The sequence below is a fragment of the Zonotrichia albicollis genome, chromosome 19 (genome assembly GCF_047830755.1).
Source record: "Zonotrichia albicollis isolate bZonAlb1 chromosome 19, bZonAlb1.hap1, whole genome shotgun sequence".
Taxonomy (NCBI): domain Eukaryota; kingdom Metazoa; phylum Chordata; class Aves; order Passeriformes; family Passerellidae; genus Zonotrichia; species Zonotrichia albicollis.
In genome coordinates, this window is record NC_133837.1 from 8,425,620 (window position 1) to 8,450,337 (window position 24,718).

Here is a 24,718-nt window from a genome sequence, read left to right on the forward strand (position 1 = left end):
AAGTTTCACAGTTTAGAGGAGAAAAGTATTAGTCCATAGATGCTGAAATTAGGAGGGAGAAAAATACTCCAGTTCTGATCAGAGGTAGGGGAAAGCAGTGTCAAGGGAGGGACAGAGAAGGTGTGATCACATAAAGCAGCTGTAGGAATTTCCTGCAAGACAGGCCCATGACTTTGGTTGGAATCTCTTTGGTAATGCACACAGGCTTGGAATCTGGTCCTGACATACCCTGCTAGGTGTTGATTTACATCTCAGGAGCGCTGAGCTAGAAATAGGTGTGGCATTTCCCCCAGGAAAAATGAACTGGGGAACTGTAGCCCTTTGAAACGTGAGAGTTAAGTGTTTTGCACTACTGAGAATCAGGCTGCTTTGGTGCCAAAATACAGATTTAGTTGCTTAAAATTAAGTCTGCCTGTGTCCCAGTTTCCCCATCTGTAAAATGTATTACAGCAATTTCAGCTAATCCTATTAAATTGTAGTACTAGTGTTTCACTATTAATATATCCTTCAGGACATGCATCATGGTAACTTTACCCCATGGTGACTAAAATTTTTGCAGGAGCACAGGATGAAATAATCAGAGCCTTAGGGACTCTAGAGCTCTCCTTTTTTAATTGGTTGGCTGGAAAGAAATTATGCCAATTTTCTCCAAGTAAAGGTCTGGTCTACCTTCACCACGAGGGAGGGAAAGCAACCTATTTTTCAGATTAGGATTTCTCCTACTTCCTCTCAATCTTGCTTTTTTAGGATAACAAACATGCAGGATGACATGACTTTGGTGACAAAGCTTTGCTTGTGAACTGTGAGAAACAACTGCTCACTTTGAAAATTTAAAAAGGTTTATTAAACCTTAACAAAAATGCAACAAAGGACTACATAAGGAAAAAGTTGCAGCACTGGAAACTGCCCCTTGCAGATGCCACGTGGCCAGTTCATCTTCAAGATGGATGCTCAGTGTTTTATACCCCTGGGGTTGGATCAGCCAGCCCTGGCCCCTCCCAAGGTCTGTCAGTTTATCTATTAGATAACTATTTAGATAACTTAATTGCAAAAGCCAATCATCTCATTATCCATCTATAACATGAATTTTTTGGTTTCTTTATGTGTCACTATTCAAATGAGAACTCAGGTGCCTTCAAAACATAAAATCTGTATAATGAAAAGGTTTCCTGCTAAGCAAGGAAAATCTTCAGATGTAATTATAGCTTTGTTTCTTTGGCATTTTGTTCCATTTAGTGTTTTATTAAACCTCTCACCTGATCTTTGGTGTGTGTATGATAAAAGGAAGTTTGCAGTGCAGGCACCTCTGATGGATGATCTAATCGTTTTAGGAGGCAGGATCTAAAACAGGTCCCATTACACATCAGGATTTCCTCGGAAATCTCTGGTAAGGCTAATTATTTTTTTCCTTGCCACTGAGCAATCACTAACTCTCCTGCAGTTTCTAGTGCTTCTGACCTTCAACATTTCTTCTACACTTGTGCAGAGATTCCGTTTATAGTCCTCAAGGACATGCACCTGGGTTACTGTCTCAAAGCAGGGCTTGGGAAGGACACAGTGTTTGAGTGATGCTGCTCACTCAGTGCATCCTCCAAAGGCAGCAGCATAACCTGTCACATTGCTAGAAGAAAAAACCAAATGCCCCTGGGCAAGGTTGTAGAGGAGGGTTTGGCACCTGGTGCTGGCAGCTTTCTGCTGGAATAAATCACGGGGGAAAAGCAGGGCAAGGTCCCAAAGGGAAAGAGAAACTGGGTCCCAAATCTCAGGGGCTGTTCTAGGCTCTCCTGGAGCATCATTGAGAGGTGCAGCTGCTTTCTTCATAACCTTTCTAACCTGAACTTGTGAATGTGATGATCTGACAGTGATCCTTGTCTCAGAAAGGCTGGAAAATCTAATGCAGGGGTTTAGAACAGGCAGCAAGAGCCATCTCACCCCTCTCCCCCTCTTCTGCACATCTACTCCTCCCATTTCTCTCTGATTAGGAGCAAAGAGTAATGAGAGTGAGACATTTAATGAGAGTAAGGCATTTAAGTGTTCGCCAGTGTGTGGTAATATTTTGGATGAGCTGATTTTTCCAAGATGTCCTGAATGTACTTTCAGACCTTCTTGGCTGCTCATGGATAGCTGGTAATGCTGAAGATTAGCCTTAAGGTCTCCAGAAATCAGAACTAATTTCAGAAATATGAGCTTAACCTTCTTGAAGTATTCATTGTTTGATAAAATCCATATGCATTTAAATATCTTCACTGTAATTATGATAAATTTTGTACAAGGGCTGAAATCTAAATTTGATGGTCAGATGCTGAGAGCTTAAGTCTCAGGTCATTTGTAATTTAGAAATGAATATTCTACCTCTTGTTTTAATAAGTAAAATGTTACCTCTTGAAGCCATTTTCACCAGAAATGAGTTCCTAACCATTCCCTCTCTGTCCTCTGAACAAGGAGCTTCTGCCACTTGAAGTTTGCTCTCTCTGTTTAATGTTCTTCTACTTTAAACACTGATTCCTGCCATCTTCATCCTTGTTTCTTAGCACCCTCAGAAAATAGGGATGTCCTAGAGCAAAACATTTGCAGTTTACAGCCCCCAGCACATAGGTCTGTGTAGCATGGGGCTTCTTCTCAGTGGGGAGTTAAGACTTGGGAAAAAACCTTACTCTTTTAGGCACATCTTACACTCTCTTTGAGGGGTCAATTTTTCAGGCATTCCCTTGGAGGGAGCTTTACCTCACACAGGAGGTCTCAGCGTTGTTACAGCTGTAACTGAAACAAGAATGATGCAATTAAATATTGCTTCATCAATCAGATGCTCCCTGTTGCTGTTTCATTAGATCAAGAACAGCCAGCCTAAAAGGAAAAAAGAGCAAAATCCACAAGTCACTGCAGGTTTTCTTCAAGGGGAAGAGATCTTGGGTGAGTTTACGTACATGACTATGAGGAGACACCTCTGAGGAACTGTAGGGAGAATTCCAAACCAGGCACAACCTGCAGTGCTTGGCACAATTGAAGATTGAAAGAAGCCTTCCCTTTCCACAAGGGAAGATTAGAAGTGCTCCCACAACTATCTGCTCCTATAAACCCTGTTTACCTTGCAGGGTAAACTATCCTCACAGATGGGAAGCTGCAGAACAGACACTGAATGAATTTCTGAGAACTTGAACAAAACTAGAATTCAACCCCAAGTCTTGGAGTTTGTAGAGGTTTTCTAGTAACTAATGGATTGTCTTCCTGTTGAAGTGATTATTATATTTTATATCACACATGCAAAAGTCTGACTCTCCTGAAAACTATTCCAAAGGTGTGTTTGGGATCCCTGCTAAAATCATGCTGCAACATTGGTACAATAAATGCCCCAAATGTATTTCCTGTCTAGCTGTGGAATTGGCTGGTTCATGTAATGAAGGTATTTTATGTATTATGGAATACCTCTAGTTATAACTGGGGGTGAGGGGGTTGCCCTAACAGAGCAAAACTGGACAAGATTCTTCAAAGTATGACACTCTTCCTTACTACTTTTAAGGCCTTGATATTGCTGGAATAGCGCAATAAAGCTCCTGCTTAATGAAAACTTTATTCACTCAACCTACAATATTACTTCTATCAAAGGTAATTTTTCAAAGTGCAGGTATACTCAACAGGGCATGATCCTTGTAGCTAATGAGATCTTCCCTTTTCTTTTCATTTTCCTGGAGTTATGCATTTCAAACACCTCTACAGGTTGTCAACAGTGACCTGCTTGACAACATTTTAAACTAGAGCTGGTCTGTGGTCTGCCTCTTTATCTCTGACAAATATTTTCTTTCATTATTATTTGTTGTGTATTTTCTTCAAAGTAGTTCTTGGACTGAAAGTCCATGCTCTGTGTTCTTTGTTTGGTTGGTTATTTTGTAGCAGTTTAACTACTGTGACCTGGAAAATTTTGCTCATTTTATTTTCCTGTGCGCCTGAGATCCCATTGCATCAGAAATGGAGAAGGTTGAATGAATGAGGGGTTACTTCTCCCATCTCCCCTCTCTTGTATAATTTGTATGGAGCAACTGCTTGCAGCTGGATACTCCAGTTGGAAACGTTGCTGCCTTTCAGACGTTCTTAGGCTCTCCATTTCTATCTGAAAAGCCAGTGTTTAGCTGTGACCCTGGGAGAAGGTGTATATTGTGATATCAGAATTGCATTTGCTGGAAAGTGCATTTATCTTGTCTGTTCTTTCTCCACAATGGGACTTATTTCTCTTTACTTCTGTCATATTGTCATATTCCATTTTTTTCTGAAATCTAATAATTTTCTTGCTGTGGTGGGTAGGTATGTGTGACCCATTCCTGCTCTCAGGGCTTTTAAAGGCTGGACTAAACCACTGAGATCTACCATAGCATGGACTTGTTGAAGTCAGAAAAGCAGTGACAAATTAAACAAACAAATGATAATTTGGCTAAAAAAAGTGATCCCACCTCTTAGAGGGCTCTGGCTGATAAGCAGGAATGATGTGTGTATTTTCCTACTTGGTAGAGTCAGAACAAAGCAGGCTCTGCAGGGATGCTGAAATTGCTTGCAGCAATATTTTCTGTAATATGAATGCAAATAAGTGAACAGACGAAGATTTCCATGAGGGTGACTGGCTCATGGAGAAGAATCCCTTTCTCAGACTCCTTAGAAAAGTTCTTTTAGCTGGAGAATTTCTGGGCGTAAGAGAAGCAGCTGGGTGGTGCATTCTCTGGTGCTGTCAGGGTGTTGTTCAGAGTCCCCAGATGGCTTTTCCACAGTCAAATCCTAACAGTCCAGGGACAGCAGTTACAGACAAGTACCTGGCAGAGGCAAGATGTGGCTGACCCAAGTGCCAGTGGTGATGTAAACGCTGTTCTTGTATTTCCTAGTCACAGTCTATAAGGTTTTCTATTTCTTTTGTTTTGTGACTCTAAATCCCAGTAGAAGGTTTCAAAAGCTTATATTTGTGTCTTATTAGCATTTGACTGTAGCTTGCTCTTGGAATACTTTAGTACTGTAATTAGAATATTAAGAATACTGCAATGGGTCAAATCAATGTAAATCAATATGCATATTATTTAAAATCCATCTCTTTTTTTTTGTGACAACCTTTTCATGTACCAGTGCAATATGGAACTCAATGCCTAAGGTGGATCTGGGAAAGTAATGTTTGTTTTGGAAGTAACTGAGAACTAGTGGTAAATAGAACTCACCATAAATTAAAACAGCTTCCCATAGATATACTCACTAACTTCTCTGAGTCTGAAGTACCAGGTTCTGGTCACTACTGCAGGAGTTAAGGAAATTGGAAACTCATAAGAAGGAGGAAAAGTCTCTCCATGCTGGTATCAAACTCCAATTCTTCAGATCATGTTTTAGGGAAGGAGGCAAGTCCCCCTCCTTAGTGGTAATTTGGGCCTTCTTCAGCTAAAACCAAGGTGTCAGCAGAAAAATGTATTTCCTCAGTGGTGTGCCAGGTGTTGTATCCTTCTTTAGTCTTTATTCTTGCATCTGGTAAAATTGGATAACTATTTAATTTGCTGCTTATCTTGCTGGGTAACCTAGGACTGATGTCCTGAAGCAAGTGCCATTGAGCAGAGTTGATAATGCACAGCATTTCTCCAACATGTCTTTATCTTCAAAATGCTTTCAAGCAATAATTAGAAATTGCAAGGGAATGGAGAAAAACATCAGTGCAGTGGTTTGTGTCGTGACTGACTGTGGAACTGTGTCAACAGGTGTCAGCCAAGTGCCACCAAAGGACTGTCCAGAGCAAAACTGCAGCTGTGCATTTGTCACCTCGCTTGGAAGGCAGGGGAGGATTATTTTGGATGGAGAAAATGTCAGCCTTCTGGATACTAATTGAACCTGATAACAGGGCTTCAGTGACATAAAGTTGAGAGAAATGTAGAAAATCTGAGTGCTGCTGTACAAATTGCTGCAAATGGTGCTCAGGCAGGCTGCTGAAATGTGTTAGGCTCAGCCAGGCTGCCTCTCCACCTTCTCTGAAACTCTCTGCACTTCTTCACTGATGACTGACATGCTGAGGATGGATTTGCTCTCAGGTGACTGGCAGTGGATTCTTGTGCAGATGGCTGATCCACTCTCCACAGCTTTAGGTGTAACCCCAACACCCGTGCCTGAGAGATGTCCTAGAGTTTGTGCTTCCATGAGTAATAATTCAGCTGGCTTAGTTATCAGTGTGTTGTTTTGAGCATGGCAGGCACTTCTTGGGCTTCCCCATGTGTGGACAGGCTGAACAGATGGGCCAAATCAAAAAATATGAGGTTTTACAGGACCTAGTGCTGGGTCTTTTTTTTGGCCACAATGATTCCCTGCAGAACTGCAGGCTGGGGACAGAGTGGCTGGACCATGGCCAGGCAGGGAGGGACACTGGGGTGCTGATTGTTGGCAGACTCAGCATGAGCCAGCAGTGTGCCCCGGTGGGCAAGAAGACCAATGGCCCCTGGCCTGGATCAGGAACAGTGTGGCCTGCAGGTGCCCAGGTGGCCAAGAAGACCAATGGCCCCTGGCCTGGATCAGGAACAGGGTGGCCTGCAGGAGCAGGAAGGTCCTTCCCCTGTACTCGGCACTGATGAAGCCTCACCTCGGGTGCTGTGTCCAGTGCTGGGCCCCTCAGTTTAGGAAGGATCTTGAGCTGCTGGAGTGTGTCCAGAGGAGGGCAACAAGGGTGGTGAAGGGTCTGGACCACAAGTTTCATGAGGAGCAGCTGAGGGCTGTTTATTCTGGAGAAAAGGAGGCTTAGGAGAGACTTCATCACTCTCCACAGCTCTGACAGGGTCGGGTTCTGCTCCCAGGGAGCAGTGACAGAATAAGAGGATGCAGCCTCAAGCTGTGCCAGGGCAGGTTCTGCTTGGACATGAGGAAGAAGTTCTTCACAGAAATGGTGACTGGGCCTTGGAATGGGCTGCCCAGGGAGGTGTCACCGACCCTGGGGGTGTCAGGGGCAGACTGGATGTGGCACTCAGCACCATGGGCTGGGTGACAGGGTGGTGTTGAGTGACAGGTTGGACTGGATGATCTCAAAATTCTTTTCCAGCCTCATTCATTCTGAGATTCTGCGAAGGTAGAGGCATCAGCCTGGACTGTAATGGATGCAAGCCTGTGCACTCAGGTAGGGGGAGTGGTGGCACTGAACTCTGCATATGCATTTGAGATTAAATGTCATCAAGTTTGGGTTGAGCAGCTTGAAAAGCCTATGCATGTCTGTGCATAATTTTGACATGCACTAAACCTCTGGGGAGGAGGGAGTGCATCTGTTTGCTGCTGCTGTCATGCTGACCCTATCATAATGGATAAGAATAGTTCATTGCAGAGAAGTAATTTGTGCAAAGGACTAGGATGTCTATTTCTTGTAAATTACCCCCAAAGCATTAAAATAATTTCCTTTTGTATTATGTTCAATCGCTACATATCCATGTGTATAAAGAATATCCAAAGTTATCTGAAATTCTACCTGAATATATAATTATGAATCTGATATAAATTTAGGTTAAGATTTAATTTCCTGCTAACAATAAAAAAAAAATCTCTCAAAATATAATAGCCAAGCAAACAGCAAAAAAACTCCAGACAACCCCAACACCCCAAAACCCAAACACACCTACAAACAAACCCAAACCAAAAAACCCCAACTACCATCAAAGAAAAGAAAGCCTGAATAGTTTTTATCAAGGTTGTGTGAGGATAGAGTATTTTGATTATTTTGGGGGTTTTTATAGTTTAATTCTGTATAAAAATATTTTCAATCTCTTCACAAACAGTTTTTAGAACATAAATGCAAATTACCAGCCAAATAATACATTTACACATTAAGAGGAAGATTAGAAGGTAATGAAAGTAAAACTGACACTTCTGAGTGAGCTTATAAAAATATTCTGTAGAAATGTGTAACTCTGAGCTGCAATAGAACATGTCTTTCCCATGTTTAGATATTCAAATCTCTAGTTAGGATTTTTTTTTCTGTCTAATCTTCATTTTATATGCCAAAAATCTGAAAAAAGACATTTTTCTCTCTATATTTCATCAGCAGAATAAACGTACACACACACATCCCGTCACCCATCCCTAACCCATCTATTCCATCTTGCAGGGCCACTGCCTTCCTGGAGTGCATCCTGAATAATTCTCCCAATGTATCTCTGTAATGGACCGTTATTCTGAGACCTTCAACACTGGGAAAGAAATACATGCTCGTGCAGGGGGCTGCCCCGAGATTGATGTGCCTCTTAAATTCTGGAAATGGGGCTGAACTGTGCTGTTGTACTGTCGAGCAGGGAATTGCAATTCCCAAAGCACAGGCTCCTCCTCTTTGGCACAGGAGTGTTGCTGGAGAGCAGAACTCCAGCCTAGCGTAGCTCTCCTGTTGCATTTGCCCCTCTGTGATATATGACAGCTTGTCCAAGCCCCTAATTAATGTACCAACTTGGATGTGATTTGACATCCACCTGTGATCTTAATGTACCAGCTTGGATGTGATTTAACATCCACATGTGATCATATGCCTTCAGGTTCCTTAGGAGTTGGGATGGAGATGGATCACAGAGGTCCAAAGTGTCTCCTGAAATAGTTTGTGTAGGATGATTTGGTATTCCCCACTGACTATGGTAAGTCCTTGGCAAATCACTTGAGGCAAAAGAAAAAAGGAAGAAGGAAAAAAAAAAAACGGACAAAATTTAAACAAAATTAAAAGAATCCAAACAAGAACCTCCCCGACCCAAACAAATAAAACCCCAACAAACCCCACAACAGCAAACAAACAAACAAACAAACCCAAAACAAAAAAAAACAAACAAAAAAAACAAGCAGAAAAAACCACCAAACCTCAAAAATCTGACATGGCATTCTCTGGTACTCTCTCAAGGGAGTGCCTGTCATCTGCATTCAATTTCTTGATGAACAGGATGCTGTGGGTTGTTCCAGGCTGGAGCACAGCACATGTTTACGTGCAAGCTGGACAACTGGGGGACCTGAGTGCTGCAGTGAAGTGGAGAGAGCAGCTGGGTGGACATGCTGAGAGGTTCCTACAGCTGGGACTCTATTAAATATTAACTTCTGTTTACAGCTAACAGCTGCAGCACATTAGAACCACCCACACTTCTTCTATGCATGCAATGCTGTTTTTACTGCAGAGTCTAAGTTCAGGAATCAAGAAAATCCAATCAGATTATGGGATGTTCGTTAATATGGCAAACCAACCACATGTACTTAAACTAGATTAAGATTTGGTGTCATTGGGCTTGTCTGTCTCTCCCTACATTCTACTATGGTTAAAAACCTGTTGAAAGCAGTTTGGGGCTGTTTGGTAGTGATTTGATTCATATAGCTCTAGAACTCCATTCTTGGAAAGCATTACTTTTCAAATTACCCAGTGTGAAAAATGAATTTGCTTTATGCAAATATTAAAATGAATATTATATGTGTCATGTTAGAAAGTTATATTGTATGAATCCTTTTCAGTAGTGTGTTAAATATAGTTTTAGGCTATAACATAATATTAAAATAGAAGCTATGTGATGTAAGATACTTTTTCTAACTAGCTGAAGAAATTCTTCTCACAGAGATAACAGCAACAAGACATCAAAATGTCCAAGAGAAGAATTATTGCCTTCTTATTGGGAAGAACCAGACTTAGTGGGGACCGAGATGACTGATTTACAAGATGAGGAGGGGAAGTTGACAATAACCAGAAAACACCCTTTGTTTGAAAAGAATTTTTGAATCACGTATGAAATATATGAATATGCAACAGGCTATTGCTTTTAAGAGTTAATCCTTGGTTAGTGAGGCATACTTTCAAGATGAAAGCATCCGAACATTTGTAATTCTTTGCTTTTATTGTCCTTTATTATCCTAACTCTAACTGTCCAAATTCTTATTGCTTTAATTTGTATTACTATTTTTATAACCACTTTATTACTATTAAACTTTTAAAATTTTAAAACAAGTCATTGGTGTTTTTCACACCCTATAACCATTTCCTGTTGAGGTAATAACGTATTTGGGCATCACAATATTGAATTGTAGCATAACATTTCTTAAATATTACAAGAGGAATATTAGCATGGGCTGAGGCCACCAATTTCTGTCACGGTTGAGCAGCCTAAGAAGTTGCTGCTGAATCAGGATTCCCAGGAGATGTGAGGGCTGGTTTTGCCTCTGTTATTGTAGAGTCTCTTAAAAGTCTGCAGTTAATTTCCTTTGGTGCCTTATTCCTGCAAGTATCTTCTGAGCTAAAGTATTTGCACCAAATTCGATGGCCTTTCTTCAGAAGCTGTTCTGCCTTTTGCATTTGTCAGGTTTTGCTGGACATTTCTGTGTGTGTTTAAAGGAATATTTTCAATGTAAAAAGCTGTGCAAACATAATATTTGCAAAGCAAACCCTTTGAATGTAAATGGATAATTACTATTTCCTACCATGGACTGAATCCACGCCTTTTTCTGGCAGAGGAGTATTGGCACACTGTATCTGAAAAATGGAAGCAACTCCCCAGGATGTTTCTTATTATCCCTCCACCCCTCTTCCTTTCCAGTCAAAAGAGCTAAATTGAGTTATTGAATTAAACTGGGAGAACTGGTGGTGGTTTATGTTGCTGTTGTTGTGTTCTGACAGCAGCAGTTTCTCTTTACTTTCCCACTTCTTGAGACGTGAAACCTCCCTATTGAGCTGCAAAGCTTTTCCTGGCCAAGCTGTTCTGCCTTAGGGCTCATGAGGCCATCAGAGTCTTTCTTTTGCAGGTACATCATTCCTGCCAGGGCACTCTTCAGACAGTCTGTGTGCATGGTAAAAAGCAGCAGCATTGTCCCTGCTTTAAGCAGTGTCCCCAGTGGCACAGACCATTTCTGAGCATGAACAGCGTATTTTGATCACTTCTCCCTGATTGTCATCACTTGGGGTTTGCAGTGGGTGTGGGAGCCGCGTTATCTGCTGCAATGCCAGGCTGCAATTATCCTAACCAGGCCTTCCAAGCAGTGCCAACGTTCTGTCTTCTGGCTCTGCAGCTCTCCGGGCTCTGTGAAAGCCAGGATATCTCAATATCATAGTTCTGTGCCGTGTTCTGGAACAGGGCTGTGTGACACAGATCAAAGTGCCTAAAAATAAGAGGGTTAGAGGAATGGAAGCTTGCCACAGTTTTAGAACACAGTGAATAGAGACTGAAGCTTTTTAGTGAGTTGGTGATTTAGTTTATGCTGCTCTTTCCTAAATTTGTTTCAATTTGTATTTTAGGAAGATGTTTAGTGTATACTCTGCTACTCAAAGTTTTAAACTTCGGCTGTGTGGCTCAGATTCAGCAATATAATGCTCTTCCTGTCTGAAAAAACATGAGCCCTGTAACTCATTTACAGGAGGAGAAGCTTATGGAAAATGTATTTTAAAATATACTTTTAGAAAACTAAATATCTAAATGTTACAGACTTTTTGGAACACAGTGCAAAATAAAAAAAATGAAAATAGTAAATAATCCTACAGCATGGTGTAAAGATTGGAGGTAAATAATCATAAGCAGCAGAAATTTGTTTAAAGACTTAAATGATTTTTAATGAAAAGTCCTTTGTAGTAATTTGGTTGTACAAAGTGTAGGGGTGGGAGCCTTGTCATGCTGTTCTGACAGCATGCAGTAAAGGACTTGGATTATTTTTGCATTCACTGTGGGAATAATTATATTAAAACTCTAGCAAGAATTTTGCAATTATTAATTTAGAAATTATCAAAACACTCCAGTCAGGCAGGAAAGTATTACTGACTCAAGAAATTTCCAGGCTAAATAACTTGTTGAAAGCAAGTTAAAAAAAACAAGGATCAGACCAGATTTATTACAGCAAAAATGAGAAAGCAAATAACATTCGGAGCTGCAGTGGAGCTCCTGACACTGAACTTCTGTGCTCTCTGGAAGCTTTGGGCTGGATAAGGACTTTGTTCCCGAGACACATCATCAGGAAAGGGCATAAAGACAATGTCAGCTCAGTTGTCAGGGGAATGGAGCTGCTGGTGCACAGCAGAATTTTCTCAAGTGTTTTTTCAGGGCAACAGACAACAGAACAGCAAAAACTCCTCACAGAGACACAGCAATGGTATGGACTTCACCATGCCAGGGATGCACAGACTGGACCCCATTTCTGCAATCCCACATCGTGGTGCAGTTGCAGTTGCTTCTCTGTTAGGACTTGCCCTATAAGATCTGGTGAGATTTATCACAAGGATTTGGCTTTTCTGCAGCAAAGAGATGTGGAGGCTTTCGGGCAGCAGTGGGTGTCAATGAGCAGGGTACCAGAGTCTCTTGCAAAGCTGTTAATCTTGCTGGATGTATCTGTATTTAGAATTAGAACTATGTTTGTGTATCTGCTCATTTGCATGTTAATGGGGCTCTCCAGGGCTTTTCCTTGATCTTTAACAAGAAGAAAGCCTGGCTAATTGAAATTTATTTGAAAAGGGTTTGTTTGCCTCTTGGGCTGAGGACAATAGACTACAACAGCTGAGGAAGGCTGCAGTGGTCTTGTTAGCAGAGTTGGATTTTAATGCCTGAGCATTCCTAGGCTGTCAGGATAAGCTGATAGAGGTGGTGAAGGGTGCACACTGATCCTTTTCCTGCTAACCACACTAAATTGTTTGGGTCCAGCCTGCTGTGGTGGCTGCTTCCCAGCTGCTGAGCTGGGAGTTCTCATTTAGAGGAACAAAGGACCTGCATGTAAAGCTTTTCATGTCCTGTTGAACACTTCTAACTGTTGAATCTGGCTCCACAGTGTAGCAGTGACAGCCCACAAAGACCTGTCCCAGTCACCACCATTAACCCCTGATCAAGTGGACGATCCTTAAATGCCGCACATCACACCCTTTGTTATCTGGCTTTGTTTATTCCAGCAGCTTTGGTTTTCCAAACCCCTTTTTCCACTGTCAATAGAGCAAGACTCTTCTGCCTCAGGTCTTAGGGGGTCTTGCAAGCAGCCCCTTGCTTTGTGTGTGCCCCCTGTCCAGTGGAGCTGAGAGGTGTGGCAGTTGCTGTAGCAGATCCAGGTACTCTGGGAGTTACCTCCAGGCTGGGAACATTGTGATGTCTCCATTCATCAGCTGACCCTTGGCCAGCACCGTCAGTCACACTAGAGTTGGAGGTAGGATTTCAGCGTGAAAATAACATTTTGGGTGGATGATGATGATTATTTGCTAGGGGGGAAGGGTTGTATGTTTTTACTGCTCATCCTCTGTGGCCTGTGTTTCCAGCTGATTGCTTGAGAGCTGTCCTGGTGTGCATCTTCTGGGGTGCTTTGGTTTCAACCCAAATGCTGGAGTTTCTTTCTGTCTAGTTAGTCACCACAAAACACTGCAGGGGATGATTAACACTTCTCTAATCTCTGTGTTTTAGAACATGTCTATGATTTGTTGGTCTCAGTCCATTTCTTTTCAAATATTTTATTGCTGGGCCTTAAGTTGATGTTTTTGATTATGAAGAGTTCATTAGAAGGCAGACAGCACATTTCCTAGTACACAGGGTGTAATCACAGCTGAAGCACAGCTGTCAAAATAAAATGAACACAAAGTGAAGCTATTGCTTTAGCTGTGCTTATGGACTCATTAACTCTGAAAACTTCACACTCCAGAGTGGTTCTTCCTTCTCATGTGTACTAAGGATGGGCTACCATGCTGCTGTGACCAAAGTCCAACAGCATTTTGTCTTGCTGTCCTGAGGCAGAGCTGATGGATGTTTTGAAGAAAGCACTGAGTTACCTGTGACCTTGCAAAGCAGGGAAATACAAACGTAGCAAAGAGAGGACAAGACTGCCAAAGGAGACCAGAGTTTGGAGGGATGCCTGGATGCCAGGTGGCCTAGGGGTGTACAGGTGTCCTGGTGACAGTTTTCTGTGGGGCAGAGGAGGAGTGGGTGAGGTCTGTTCTCAAGGTAAGCATTGTGTTCAGATCTGATGAACCATTTAGCAACAAAATGCAAGCACATTGTGAAATCAGAGCTGTTGGTACCATCCAAGCACCTTTCCTGAGAAATAATGTGGCATCTTCTTGGTTTTGAAGACCTTGAGAGTTCAGGGTAGGACTGAATTATATCAGCCTTCCATCCTTTGTATTCCTCCCTATCTCCCGAGACTGAGAGTCACGATTTTATTTCTGCAGTAGAAAGGTAGCAAAGGCTCTACCAGAGTGCACAGGCATGGAATTTTCTGCAGCTTTTTGTAAAAGCAATGGAAAGCTGTAAAGGACTGGGAGTTACATGGTTGGCCACATATCTCTGGAAAGGGAAAAGGAGACCCACAGTATGTGGGGTTGGTCCCTTACACAGATGTAATTGGTGTATTCAGCAAATTGCTCTGTCATTTGTTGGTAATTTTGCGGCTCTTTATAATCTACCCTTTTGATTGTCCTTGAACAAAGGAGCTTTTATATCTAATTAATTAACCTCGAACATGCTTAGAGCAAATGATGAAACAATTCACCTTTCCATTGTGCTGGTATTTATTTATTCTTACAAACAAGAAATTATTTAAGTGCATGCATATTACCTTGTATGTAAAGGGGTTTTTCGTTGTCCCTTTCTTATTTTGCCTTAGATTTCAGAAATTTTCTTCTGTACAAAGTTCCTTATAAGTAACTATATATGTTTCTAGCATTGAATGTCACAAGTACTTAAGGAAAATGGGAAATTCCTTAATAAGTGTTTCTATTTGTAATCTGGACATTTTTGATGCAGATCTCATGTGTCTGATCAAGGACTATTATCTATTATTTGTTATTAATGGAGAGGGGAGAGCATAGACAAGCCCTGCCTGTAACTCAGATTTCTGACAGTAGCTCTGTTTGGGGTGGTCTGCACTCCAGATCGCTCTCGTTTGCAGGTTTTTAATAATGGCTGATGAGGCCTATTACAACATGAATTATTTATTGGACAGGCCATAAGACTCTAAACAGATTACTTAGTACACAGGATAAACAAAAAACCACTACTAGTAGTTAACATGCAGTGCACAATTAAGGAACCTATATTACAGCTAGCAAAGAAACAGTATAGATTAGGATTCAACATAATTTACCACTGGATTAATGATGGGGTACACATCCAGTTCTTCATCTCAGTTCCCTGGGAGAGTATAGCACCCTTCAAAGAAAGGATGTGGTAAATTTTGCTGGTCCTGAGGAAGCCCATCACCAAGTAGAACATTTAAAGTGTGTCATAAATATATATTTTTGTCCCACCAGCTGGGAAACCTCTTCAGCATTTAGTTAATTGTATCCTTATGATGTTTATTCCTACTCAAATGGAAGAATAAAGGAAGATTAATATTACAGAGAAAGTATTTCCCTTTACAATAGAATTTTAAGTAAGTACTGGAAAAAAACCCCCAAAATTATGGGCTGAATTAATTCTGCTTGCCTGGAGTAATCTGGAAGCTGAAATGAATTTATTATTTCTTGTCTCAGTATATTAGGATTAAATGGAGTCCTTCATACTAGTGTTTCAAAAGCCTCAAAAGGGAATTTCAGAGGCATATCCTGCTGCAAATTTTACCTTAAGTGTGTTTACATCTATTTCAACAGTTGAGTTTTAATGTATGTTAGAGTTCATTTATTAAGCAATGGTTATGAATATTTGTACATGGCAGACAGCGAAATACGATGTCTGACAAGTTTGCCATGACTGATTAAATTCTCTCTCCACTTCCATTAGAATTTTTGGTCTCATCTTGAAAATCTCATCCACACCCTTGATGTGATTTTTAAATGACATTTATGGTGTGTGTGTGAAACACAGTAACTTCTGCAAGCTCTGTATTTAATAATGAGCATGAGAAAGTGCTTGCAGGTAGTCCCTGGGAAATTATAATGAATTTTTCAGCAGAAGCATCTAGTGCTGACAGGCCCTGGTGATGGGTCTGCTCACTTTTTTGTATTCCTGTGAGCAGCAAGCCCTGTTTTAGCAGGATTGTAACATAGAAAAGACACCTATTCTCAAAGCCATTTCATGGTCACACATGATTGAGTCAGCCCTTCTGGCTGAGCTCCCTGAGGAAGCAAAAATAACAAAACAAAGAAATGTATGTATTTACCTGCAAATCCACTCAAAATCAAAGTGAAATCAAAGGGAGAGACAAGGGACAGGAGCATAGCACAGCCAGAAAGCAGAGAATCTCTGGGGAAACACGGGGGAGAAGTTGCCAGGAATTTTACACAGACAATGGTGACAAAGCCTCATCCTTTGTCAGCTGGTGAAGCTCTGCTGGTTTCTGTACAGAATCTGGCCAGATATTTGCTTGTGGAAGGGAGACTGTCTATGAGTGGCTCTAGCAGGACATATGCACATCAAAAGTCAGTGTTCTTAGCCTTCCAGAATGTCTCTCTCGAAAGGCAGCCTCTCCAATTTTTGTTTTAATTAGGACATATTCCGGTTGCATGAGAGCCACATTTCAGCTTCTAGATGCTCCTGGAGGTAGGAGAGCGAGGCTTATCTCTCTCTCAGCTGGGTGTGCTGAGTCAAAGGCTATTTGTGTTTTTTAATACAAAAATGCTCTCTAAAAGCTCCAAATCACCTACAGAAGTAGTTGCAGTGTGCTTATCATCACAGGATCTTGGTGGTGGCTGATGTCTGTTGGTACCAGAACAAAAACTGTAGAATCCAGGGACAAGAACAGGAAGTAGAGTTATCTTTAAATCTATCTATAATTCACCTTTCCCACCCTCTGCTTTTCAGAGATTTTCTCACCAAAACACTGTGTTTGATTGGTTCAGGCTTAGCTTATGTATATTTAGCTAGTTTTGAAAAAAATTTTGTTACTGACTCACAGGTCAGTTGCTCCTCCTGTGTCCCATGACCACACATTTTAATAAAAGGTAAACCTCTGCTGGCTGTAAAGTTGAAGTGGGAGAAGATGCTGATGTGTTTATTTCCAGTACTTTTTAACTCCTGTTCAGGAAGACAGGCAAACACAGCACTGTGCAAAATGTGCCTAAAGCTACAGTTCTTTCATTTCCCTGCACGGTGCCCATAAGGAGAATTATTAAACATGGTTTTCACAAGGCAGGCATTTGTTTTTTATATCAGGATTGGAAGATACACTGGGGTTTAAGAGATTTATATCTCTTGCTTCTTATAATTGTTTCTGTAAATGAATGTGAGAGTTGAATCACTTAGCATCATTGTCTTGGCTGGAAAAAAAACGAGGTGCTTAAATTTGGCTTATTTTCATAGCCAGGCAGATGATCTGTTTTTCTTGAGAACACCTTGGTGTTAGAGTTTGTTACTACATGTTTATTGCTGCCTTTTCCATGGGAAATAGGAAAAAAATATAGGAACTGCAGCTCATGCTGTCAAAACTCTGGGATATCTTTGAGAATGTGCATTCTCCTTATGTGCATTCACAGGGACTGTTCACATCCTCAAATTTTCCTGATTTTGCCAGCTCAGCTGATTTTACTGGTTCCAATTTACCTGGCACCAGCTGTGAAAATCAGTATCCTGGATATCTGTTCACCAAAGAAAAGATTTTCTTGTAGAATATTTGGTAAACAAAACTGGGCGTGTATATGTTCATACTATGAAAGTTTGCAATTCTTAGTTTAGCCATTTTATTGTCTTGCAACCATTTTTCCATATACATGGTATACTATTACAAATTAGAGACGTGATTTTACTTCCAACACTGAGTCAAATTTTATTTTAAGGACATTAGTTCAGTCAATGTCAGGGTTTTTGCAAGTTTTTTACTTTTGCGAGTAAAGATAAATAAAAATTTTAAATAATTAGTATTTGGATTTATTCACATTTTTCCCTGTAAAAGGGAATTATTTTGAGATACTGAGAAAAATACATTATTCATTATTTTATGTTAGAAATGAGAAAATTGATAGGAGGATTTTGGCATGGACCATAAAATCCCATTAGCAGCAGTGTATTAAAACAACCTAAGAGGAGAAATATATTTAGACCAGATTATTACATAGGAGAGCTACAGACTAACCTATGCCTTCCTGATTATTTTGTAGGACTTTAGGATATTAGTTTATTTTACTCATTAATTTTCCCTCTTGAAATTAATATTTAGTGAGCAAAGTTTCAGAATAAGTCCCTCTGCCAAGAGAGGTTTGTAAATTGAAGCTATTGAGTAAGCAGGAGTTTTTCTATATTAGTTTTTGCTTTGCTGTTGTCCTGGACTGAAGGAGAATATCTGTTCTCATGCAGCTGAGAGTCTTCACAGATTTTTTCCTCAATAAAATTCTTGAAGAAATTTTCCATCCTTGTTCGCAGAGAAAGCACCTTTTTGTAAGCAGGTCTGCAATGTTTGAAATGTTCCCGTTGCCCTCCTTGGGGCCTGCAGGTACTTCTCTGGCAGGGAGATAATAAGGATATTAAGATGCAGCATTACAGTACTCCTGTAATCTCACAGTGGAGTAATTAAATCTAGTAGCAGGATACAGGGCAATATGTCTGTTTGAAGAATAGGGTGTCACTAATTACTTTTTGTGATTGAATGTCTTGATAGTCCAATGCAGAGTCAAAATGCAGTAGGCTGTCAGTGAGCTGTGCTCCTGGCAGCACAACTCCCCTTTATTTCCACGAGCCCAGAGTTAATGCACGTGGGCAGGTACATGCTCTCCTCTGGCAGGAATCTCTTGCTCTACAGCTGATGGCTGAATAAGCCCACAAGACTCTAAACTGATAAAATGCACTGGTAATCCTGGGTGAAAACCAGCAGAAAAGAAGTTGATATTGAATTGTGACTTCAGTGAACAACACTGGATATTCTCAACGGAGGTGACCGTAACTCTTGGCCCTTTACCTCCCTGGCTTTTCCCACCAATATAAAACACTGCATATTCAATGCTTTCAACGTTGGTTTAACATCTATGTTTTCACCAAAGTTCATGCTCCTTAAATACCCCTGCAAACTCTGCAGGATGATGTCATCCAGGACAGGAGGATTTCAGCAGAAATTGCTCCATTGCTATCTGAACTTGGTTTGACCTCTCAAAGCACAGTATTGCAAAAGACAGACAACTTCAACTACGTAATGAGGTACTAAAAAAACTATTTCTTTTCAGCTGCATCTTGCTCCAGAGGCTTGCTTTCCAAAGTGAAGCAGCCTTTTGGTTTGCCAAAACACTGAGAGGATAGCCATGGGTTCAACCTGTGCCACGAAAAGCATTTAAAAGGCTTCATTTGCATACAAATACCTTCAGAAGTTGCTTATGTCTTAATGCTTATTTAAAATATTAATTTTGGACTACATCAGATAATTTCCATTTATTTTTTTGCAATGCACTCTTAAAAGGCATTCTATAGCATGGAGTTCAGGGCAACAGGGTTGTTGCTGGTAAATTCTTGGAGATTCTGTTCTAAAATAAATCCCACATTCACCAAAGTCTAATGTTTGAACACCATTTTTGCCTCATGTTGCAGTTTTGACCTATTTTCCTGTTATTTTGTGTTTTCTTTGCTTCTTTCTTGTCTACATCTTGTAGCTTCTCACAAAATGGCCATTAAGATCAGCAAGAGGCATTGCAGGTAAACATGATAATGTTCATTCATTTTTAAAAATCCAGCTTATTTTTAAAAGGAAAAATTCACCAACCTCATTAGGCTAAAGGTGGACATTTCACCTGGGGAGATGTGGTTTCACTCCAGTGATGTATGGGAGTAATTAAATCTGTTGTCTATAGCACGGCAGGCATATTATCTATTTTATTATATTTGTAATATGTAGCTTAAATATTTTGGAGAACCAGCTTGAAGACCCAGAAGTATCTAAGTGGAAGTTTTTCAGACAATAGGAGGAGAGGCCTCAGAGATGCAATTCAGGTTTGATGTGCTCTTGTTAAGCTCTTCTCTAGGGCTGCAGAAATAGTTTTGACTCAAATGTTCTGTGCAGGTCAGGTTGTGTGGGAGCTGTAAATGAGACATGAAGGATTTTCAGGTAGGTTTAATGGATTTTATTAAAATGTAGTTGTCTAAACAGCAGCATCACAGAAGGGGAAAAACTAAAGGTTTTTAAACAAATCTGTTCTTAGTCTCCTGCAAAGGTCCCAAGAAAGCATCAGGTGCTGTTTTGTGCCACATAAATGTCAACAATGTAGGGAATTACAATTTGAGGAAAATGGGCTACTGCACTTTTTTCCTTAACACAGGTGAATAAAGAACATCTGATTTCCTAACATTTTAGCCTAGCAACCTTGGTAAAAAGAAAAAGAGATAGTAATAAATATATATATAGACACACACATATAGATCCAGCTAGAAAATCAGCTGAAATTTACACATTACATGCAGAGAAAAGCACATACTGTGTCTCTTGCAGGACAGTCTGGGGATGTGAAATATTTTGTACTTATAAATTTTGACAGGTTCCCTTTCTCTCGGAGAGAAACAGAAATACCAGAAACAAAAATACTATATGCACAAGAAAGAAAGTGGAAAAAGGAAAATGAAAAGGTTGGGAGGGTCAAAAGAATTTTCTCCATCTGGAGAAATCTGTAACTCAGGGGGAATCCACAGGTAGCTGATTAAGGCTGCTCTGTGCTTCTGGGCAGTCCTGGGAGTATGATCCATTACTGCTACCATATAAATCTGAGACTTAAAGCCTTGCTTCTGGAATATGTAGGCAGCAGTCTCATTATTCAATCATTATTATTTTTAAACAGAGGGAACGATTTCAGGGGTTGGTGGTTTGTTGATTTTTTTCCCCTTGCTTCTCTGATCTGGTGTTTGTAGCCTGTTAACATTGTATTTAAATGGCGGTGAAAGGTAATGCTGTCTAAACCAAAATAATTATTTAGATAAGCTGTGTCCTCAAAACACTTTTTTCCTTCTACTGAGAAAACAGTTATTTGTATGGTGCTGTGTTCCTGCCTGCCACATCTCTTTCAGCAACTTGTTCATGGGCACTGCAGACACAGCGCAGCAGAACCAGAGCAGCTCTTTGGCCATTTTTCATCATTGACAGTGCAGCTAAACCTTCATGAAAGCTCTGTCTGCAGCAGAGCAGCTACCTGACAGAGAAGCTGCTCCCAACTGCAAGGAACAGAATTGCTTTTTCAGAGCTGGGGCCTTCTATTAGGTTGAAAATTTAATTTCCAGATGTTTGCTGAGGGATCCTTTGTAGCCCTTGCACTGCTCAGTGGCCATAAAGAATTCTGTAGTGAAATGGCAAAAGCGATGCCTGTGATTGACAACCACCATCACCCCTCCTTTTAATTTAGGATGCTGGAATAGGATTCCTGTATGTGCTGTTGCTTAAGAGTTGTTCTTTCACAATGAAGGCCTTGTAGGGCCATAAAGTGGAAGAATTTCTTTTGTGCCAGTACAATCATCCCATGTACAATTTATGAGCCAAGAGAATTAAAAAGCAGAGGAGAAAGTAAGTCATATTCTGCTCTTTGAATGCAAAAAAGCTTTCCCAACCTTTCAGAAACACAGGTGTTGGGCCTGGAAGTGGAGTCAGACAGAAAAGGGAATCTGTGGGTTCGCACAGCAAGGATGCAGTGTGGGCCTGGTGCACACCAGCTACCAGTGCTTAAAGAAGTTTTGACATATCTTCAAGGATCGTAAATCTATTTTATCCCAAAATGCAGGGTCACAAATCCTTGTTTAATTTTGTAGGGTCACTGAAAGAAGTTGCTTTCCTGGTACACTTGGGCTTGTCATTTTAATATATGAGCTGTGACAGAGGAAGGGACAAGGCTGGACCAGCACAAATCTGGTGGCAGAAGTACCAACACTGCTGTCCATGATTCTGAGGCCAGTGTCTCCTCAGCAGTAAGTGCACTCAGCATTTCTCATGAGCAAATCCTTTTAGTGTCACTGGAGTTTACAGGATTTGCCCCATTGAATTACATAAATACCTACAAGTTACAACCCTGTAAAATGCTAAATGTCCTTCTCACGTTGCTGAAGGCACTCAGTTCCCTTTGACCTCCAGATGAACTAAATAAAAGCTGATGTCAAAGGGAGTTAAACACACTCAAAACCTTTCCTTCTCTTTGGGAAAGTAGTGAACATTAAGAAAAGCTATTATATCAGATATCTAGTCTGGATTTTTTTCTTCTGCTAGTTTCTATTTGTATGTGAATATGTGTATTCATGGGTCTTACAGGTGTGTGTAAAACATAGGAGAAATAATGCTCACCACAAAAATGAATAAATCTGGAAAAATCATCGTTGATGTAAAGTGACTGTTTTAAAGGGGAATTGCTCCTTATAAAATACATAGTCCACTCTTAGAAGTTTTAAATTATGTGTAGATATTGATTTTTCTCATGAGCTACAGATCTATAACTCAGATAAAAATCTTTTTGTGTTCCCCAGCACTGTTGAGTTAGGAGTTTTCTTGTGTAACTGAACTTAGGCTTCCATAAAAGCATCCTGTTGCTGCAGACAGGGACTGTTGTGCCTCTGACTCCTTGGGGTGACTGATGTCCAGCCTGAATGCAGATGTTGTCCTTGAGGTTGTGTGTGCACTAGTGAGGATGCTCTGATGTGCTCTGCTGGGGAATGATTGTGCTGGATAACAGCTGTAATGGATAATGTGCCCAAACCCACAGAGATTAGCCCTGACAAGATATGTGCTTGTCAGGGTTTATAAGATTAAGTTCTCCAGAGGTGACCGCAAGCTGTGGCTACCACCCGAAAGTTGAAAGCAAAGCAGACTTTGATTAATGACCCTAACCAGGCACTTGTTTCTCTATCAACCCCCAGAGAGGCTTGTCTTCTGAGCCCAGGAAGCTGAGGTGCAGTGACACAGGTGCTGAGGAATGTGCTCTGCATGGCCTCATGCTGAAAACTGCTGTGGGACCCCCCTGAGAATACTTTGTCCCACGACATTTTCACTTTCATGCCTCCCAGTGCCACCCGGTACTCAGTTTGATGAGACTGGCTCTCTGCAGGAAAGTCCTTCCCAATGGGAGTTTTAGGGCTTTTGGTTTGTGGAAGGGGCTAGCAGCGGGTTTGTTAGCTAAAGAAGTGAGAAGAAGCTGATAAGGAGCTTTTTCTAAGGCTCTAGCTAAGGGATTGAGAAAAGAAAGATAATATCTTGCAGTTAGATGAAGTATTTTTAGAAAGCTAGCTGAAGTTATAACTTTTTACTAACAGCATTATGTTGACTTATTGTAGCTAATAGCTAAGGTAGAAGAAGTATAAACAATTAGAACGCGTACAAAAGTTAGCCATGTTCAAAAATAAAGAGTTGCCAACTGAGACTGCTTGTAGTCTCTGCTTTGTGTTGTGACTGCCTCGACAGTGACATTGGTGACTCATGAGGGTCTTGAGTCATGTACAAAATTATTCTCTGCCCCCCTCTGCTGATGTGTCTGGACCAGGAGATCCATGCAGAGCAGGCACCCAAGGAAATAGTGCAGCATCAATTCTTGCCCATGGGAAGTTGTCCATAGAGTGCTGGTCTGACTAATTTCACACAGCCCAGGTGCTTCGTTCATGTCTAATTCCAGATTATCTTCATTTCTTTGAATGTTGGGTTTTCCCTTCATATTTCTGGCCCCTGTGTCTGTTTTTTGGTTCGATTGTTTACACCATCTCAAAGGCCATGTTGCTCATAGTAATGCTAATTTCCTAAATTCACTTAGAATTTCCGGTTGCTGGTCCTTAAGCCCTGGTTGTTTAATTTGCCCACTGATTTATTTTGTTCTTCTTATAGCATGTGATGTTATTTAATTTTTTTTTTGTTTGTTTGTTTCAATCCCAAGTAGTTATTACCCCTTCCCCCTCCCCACATTACAAAGAGTACATTTTGGACTTTATGACTCCAGAATACATCACCACCCTCAGAACCTGTGAAAAACCAAGAGTAAGATTGAAAGGTAGATTTATTTGGAAAAAAATACTCTGCCTTCTACTTCATAGACCACACCACAGTTACAGCTGGGACGGTGCTGAGGTAGAGTGATCCTCCCAGGAGTTTCTTCAGGGTCTGCCATTACAAATGCAAAGCAAAACACACAAAAATAACCACACTTGATGGGCACTAAGGACAAAACCCTTCCCTGCAGTAGCTCAGAATTCACAGTTTGTGCTAAATGTCCTAAATGGTTTTCCCTAGATGGAAATGCATTCCTGAAGTCAAGGGTGCCTTAAGGGGCAGAAAAAAAGAAACCATACCAGGGCAAAGATTTGTGAACATATTCCAATTAGTGTGTTAAAAGGACTTTATTTTTTTCAGTTGTTCTACAGTGTCTTTTACTGATAATCCAATTCACCCTCTGAAAATAGACAAGTTTTAGATGTTCTGCAAGAGTTGTTTCAGATAATTCTTTATCAGCAGAAATTGCTCAAAGAGCTACATTGTAAAGTCTTCCTTCATTCACTGATAACTTCAGATATTTAAAAAAGTTAGAACCAAGATAATTTGACAAAATCACTACTCTTTCTCCACTTGAAGATTTTAAAGGAATTGATTAATTTTAAGGGAAAATAAAAATCTTCAAGATGTCATTTTTCCAGAATGACCCACAAATACGACTGAAATAGATTTGCCTTGGGATCTGAGGAAATTGTCATTTTTAGCATGTTTTTAGCTAGAAAAACCATTTCATGGGAACACACTTTTCATCTTTGAGGGATGCTGAAAACAATAATTTTTCATGATGAGCTAGAGGGAATATATGGTACTTGCATGTGTAGTAAAGTGAATTTTTATATGCCATTAATTATCAGTTTCTGAAAGTCGATGAAGAATGGTTAAGATGCTCAGATGATCTGTCTGGGATGCTTTCGTCTGC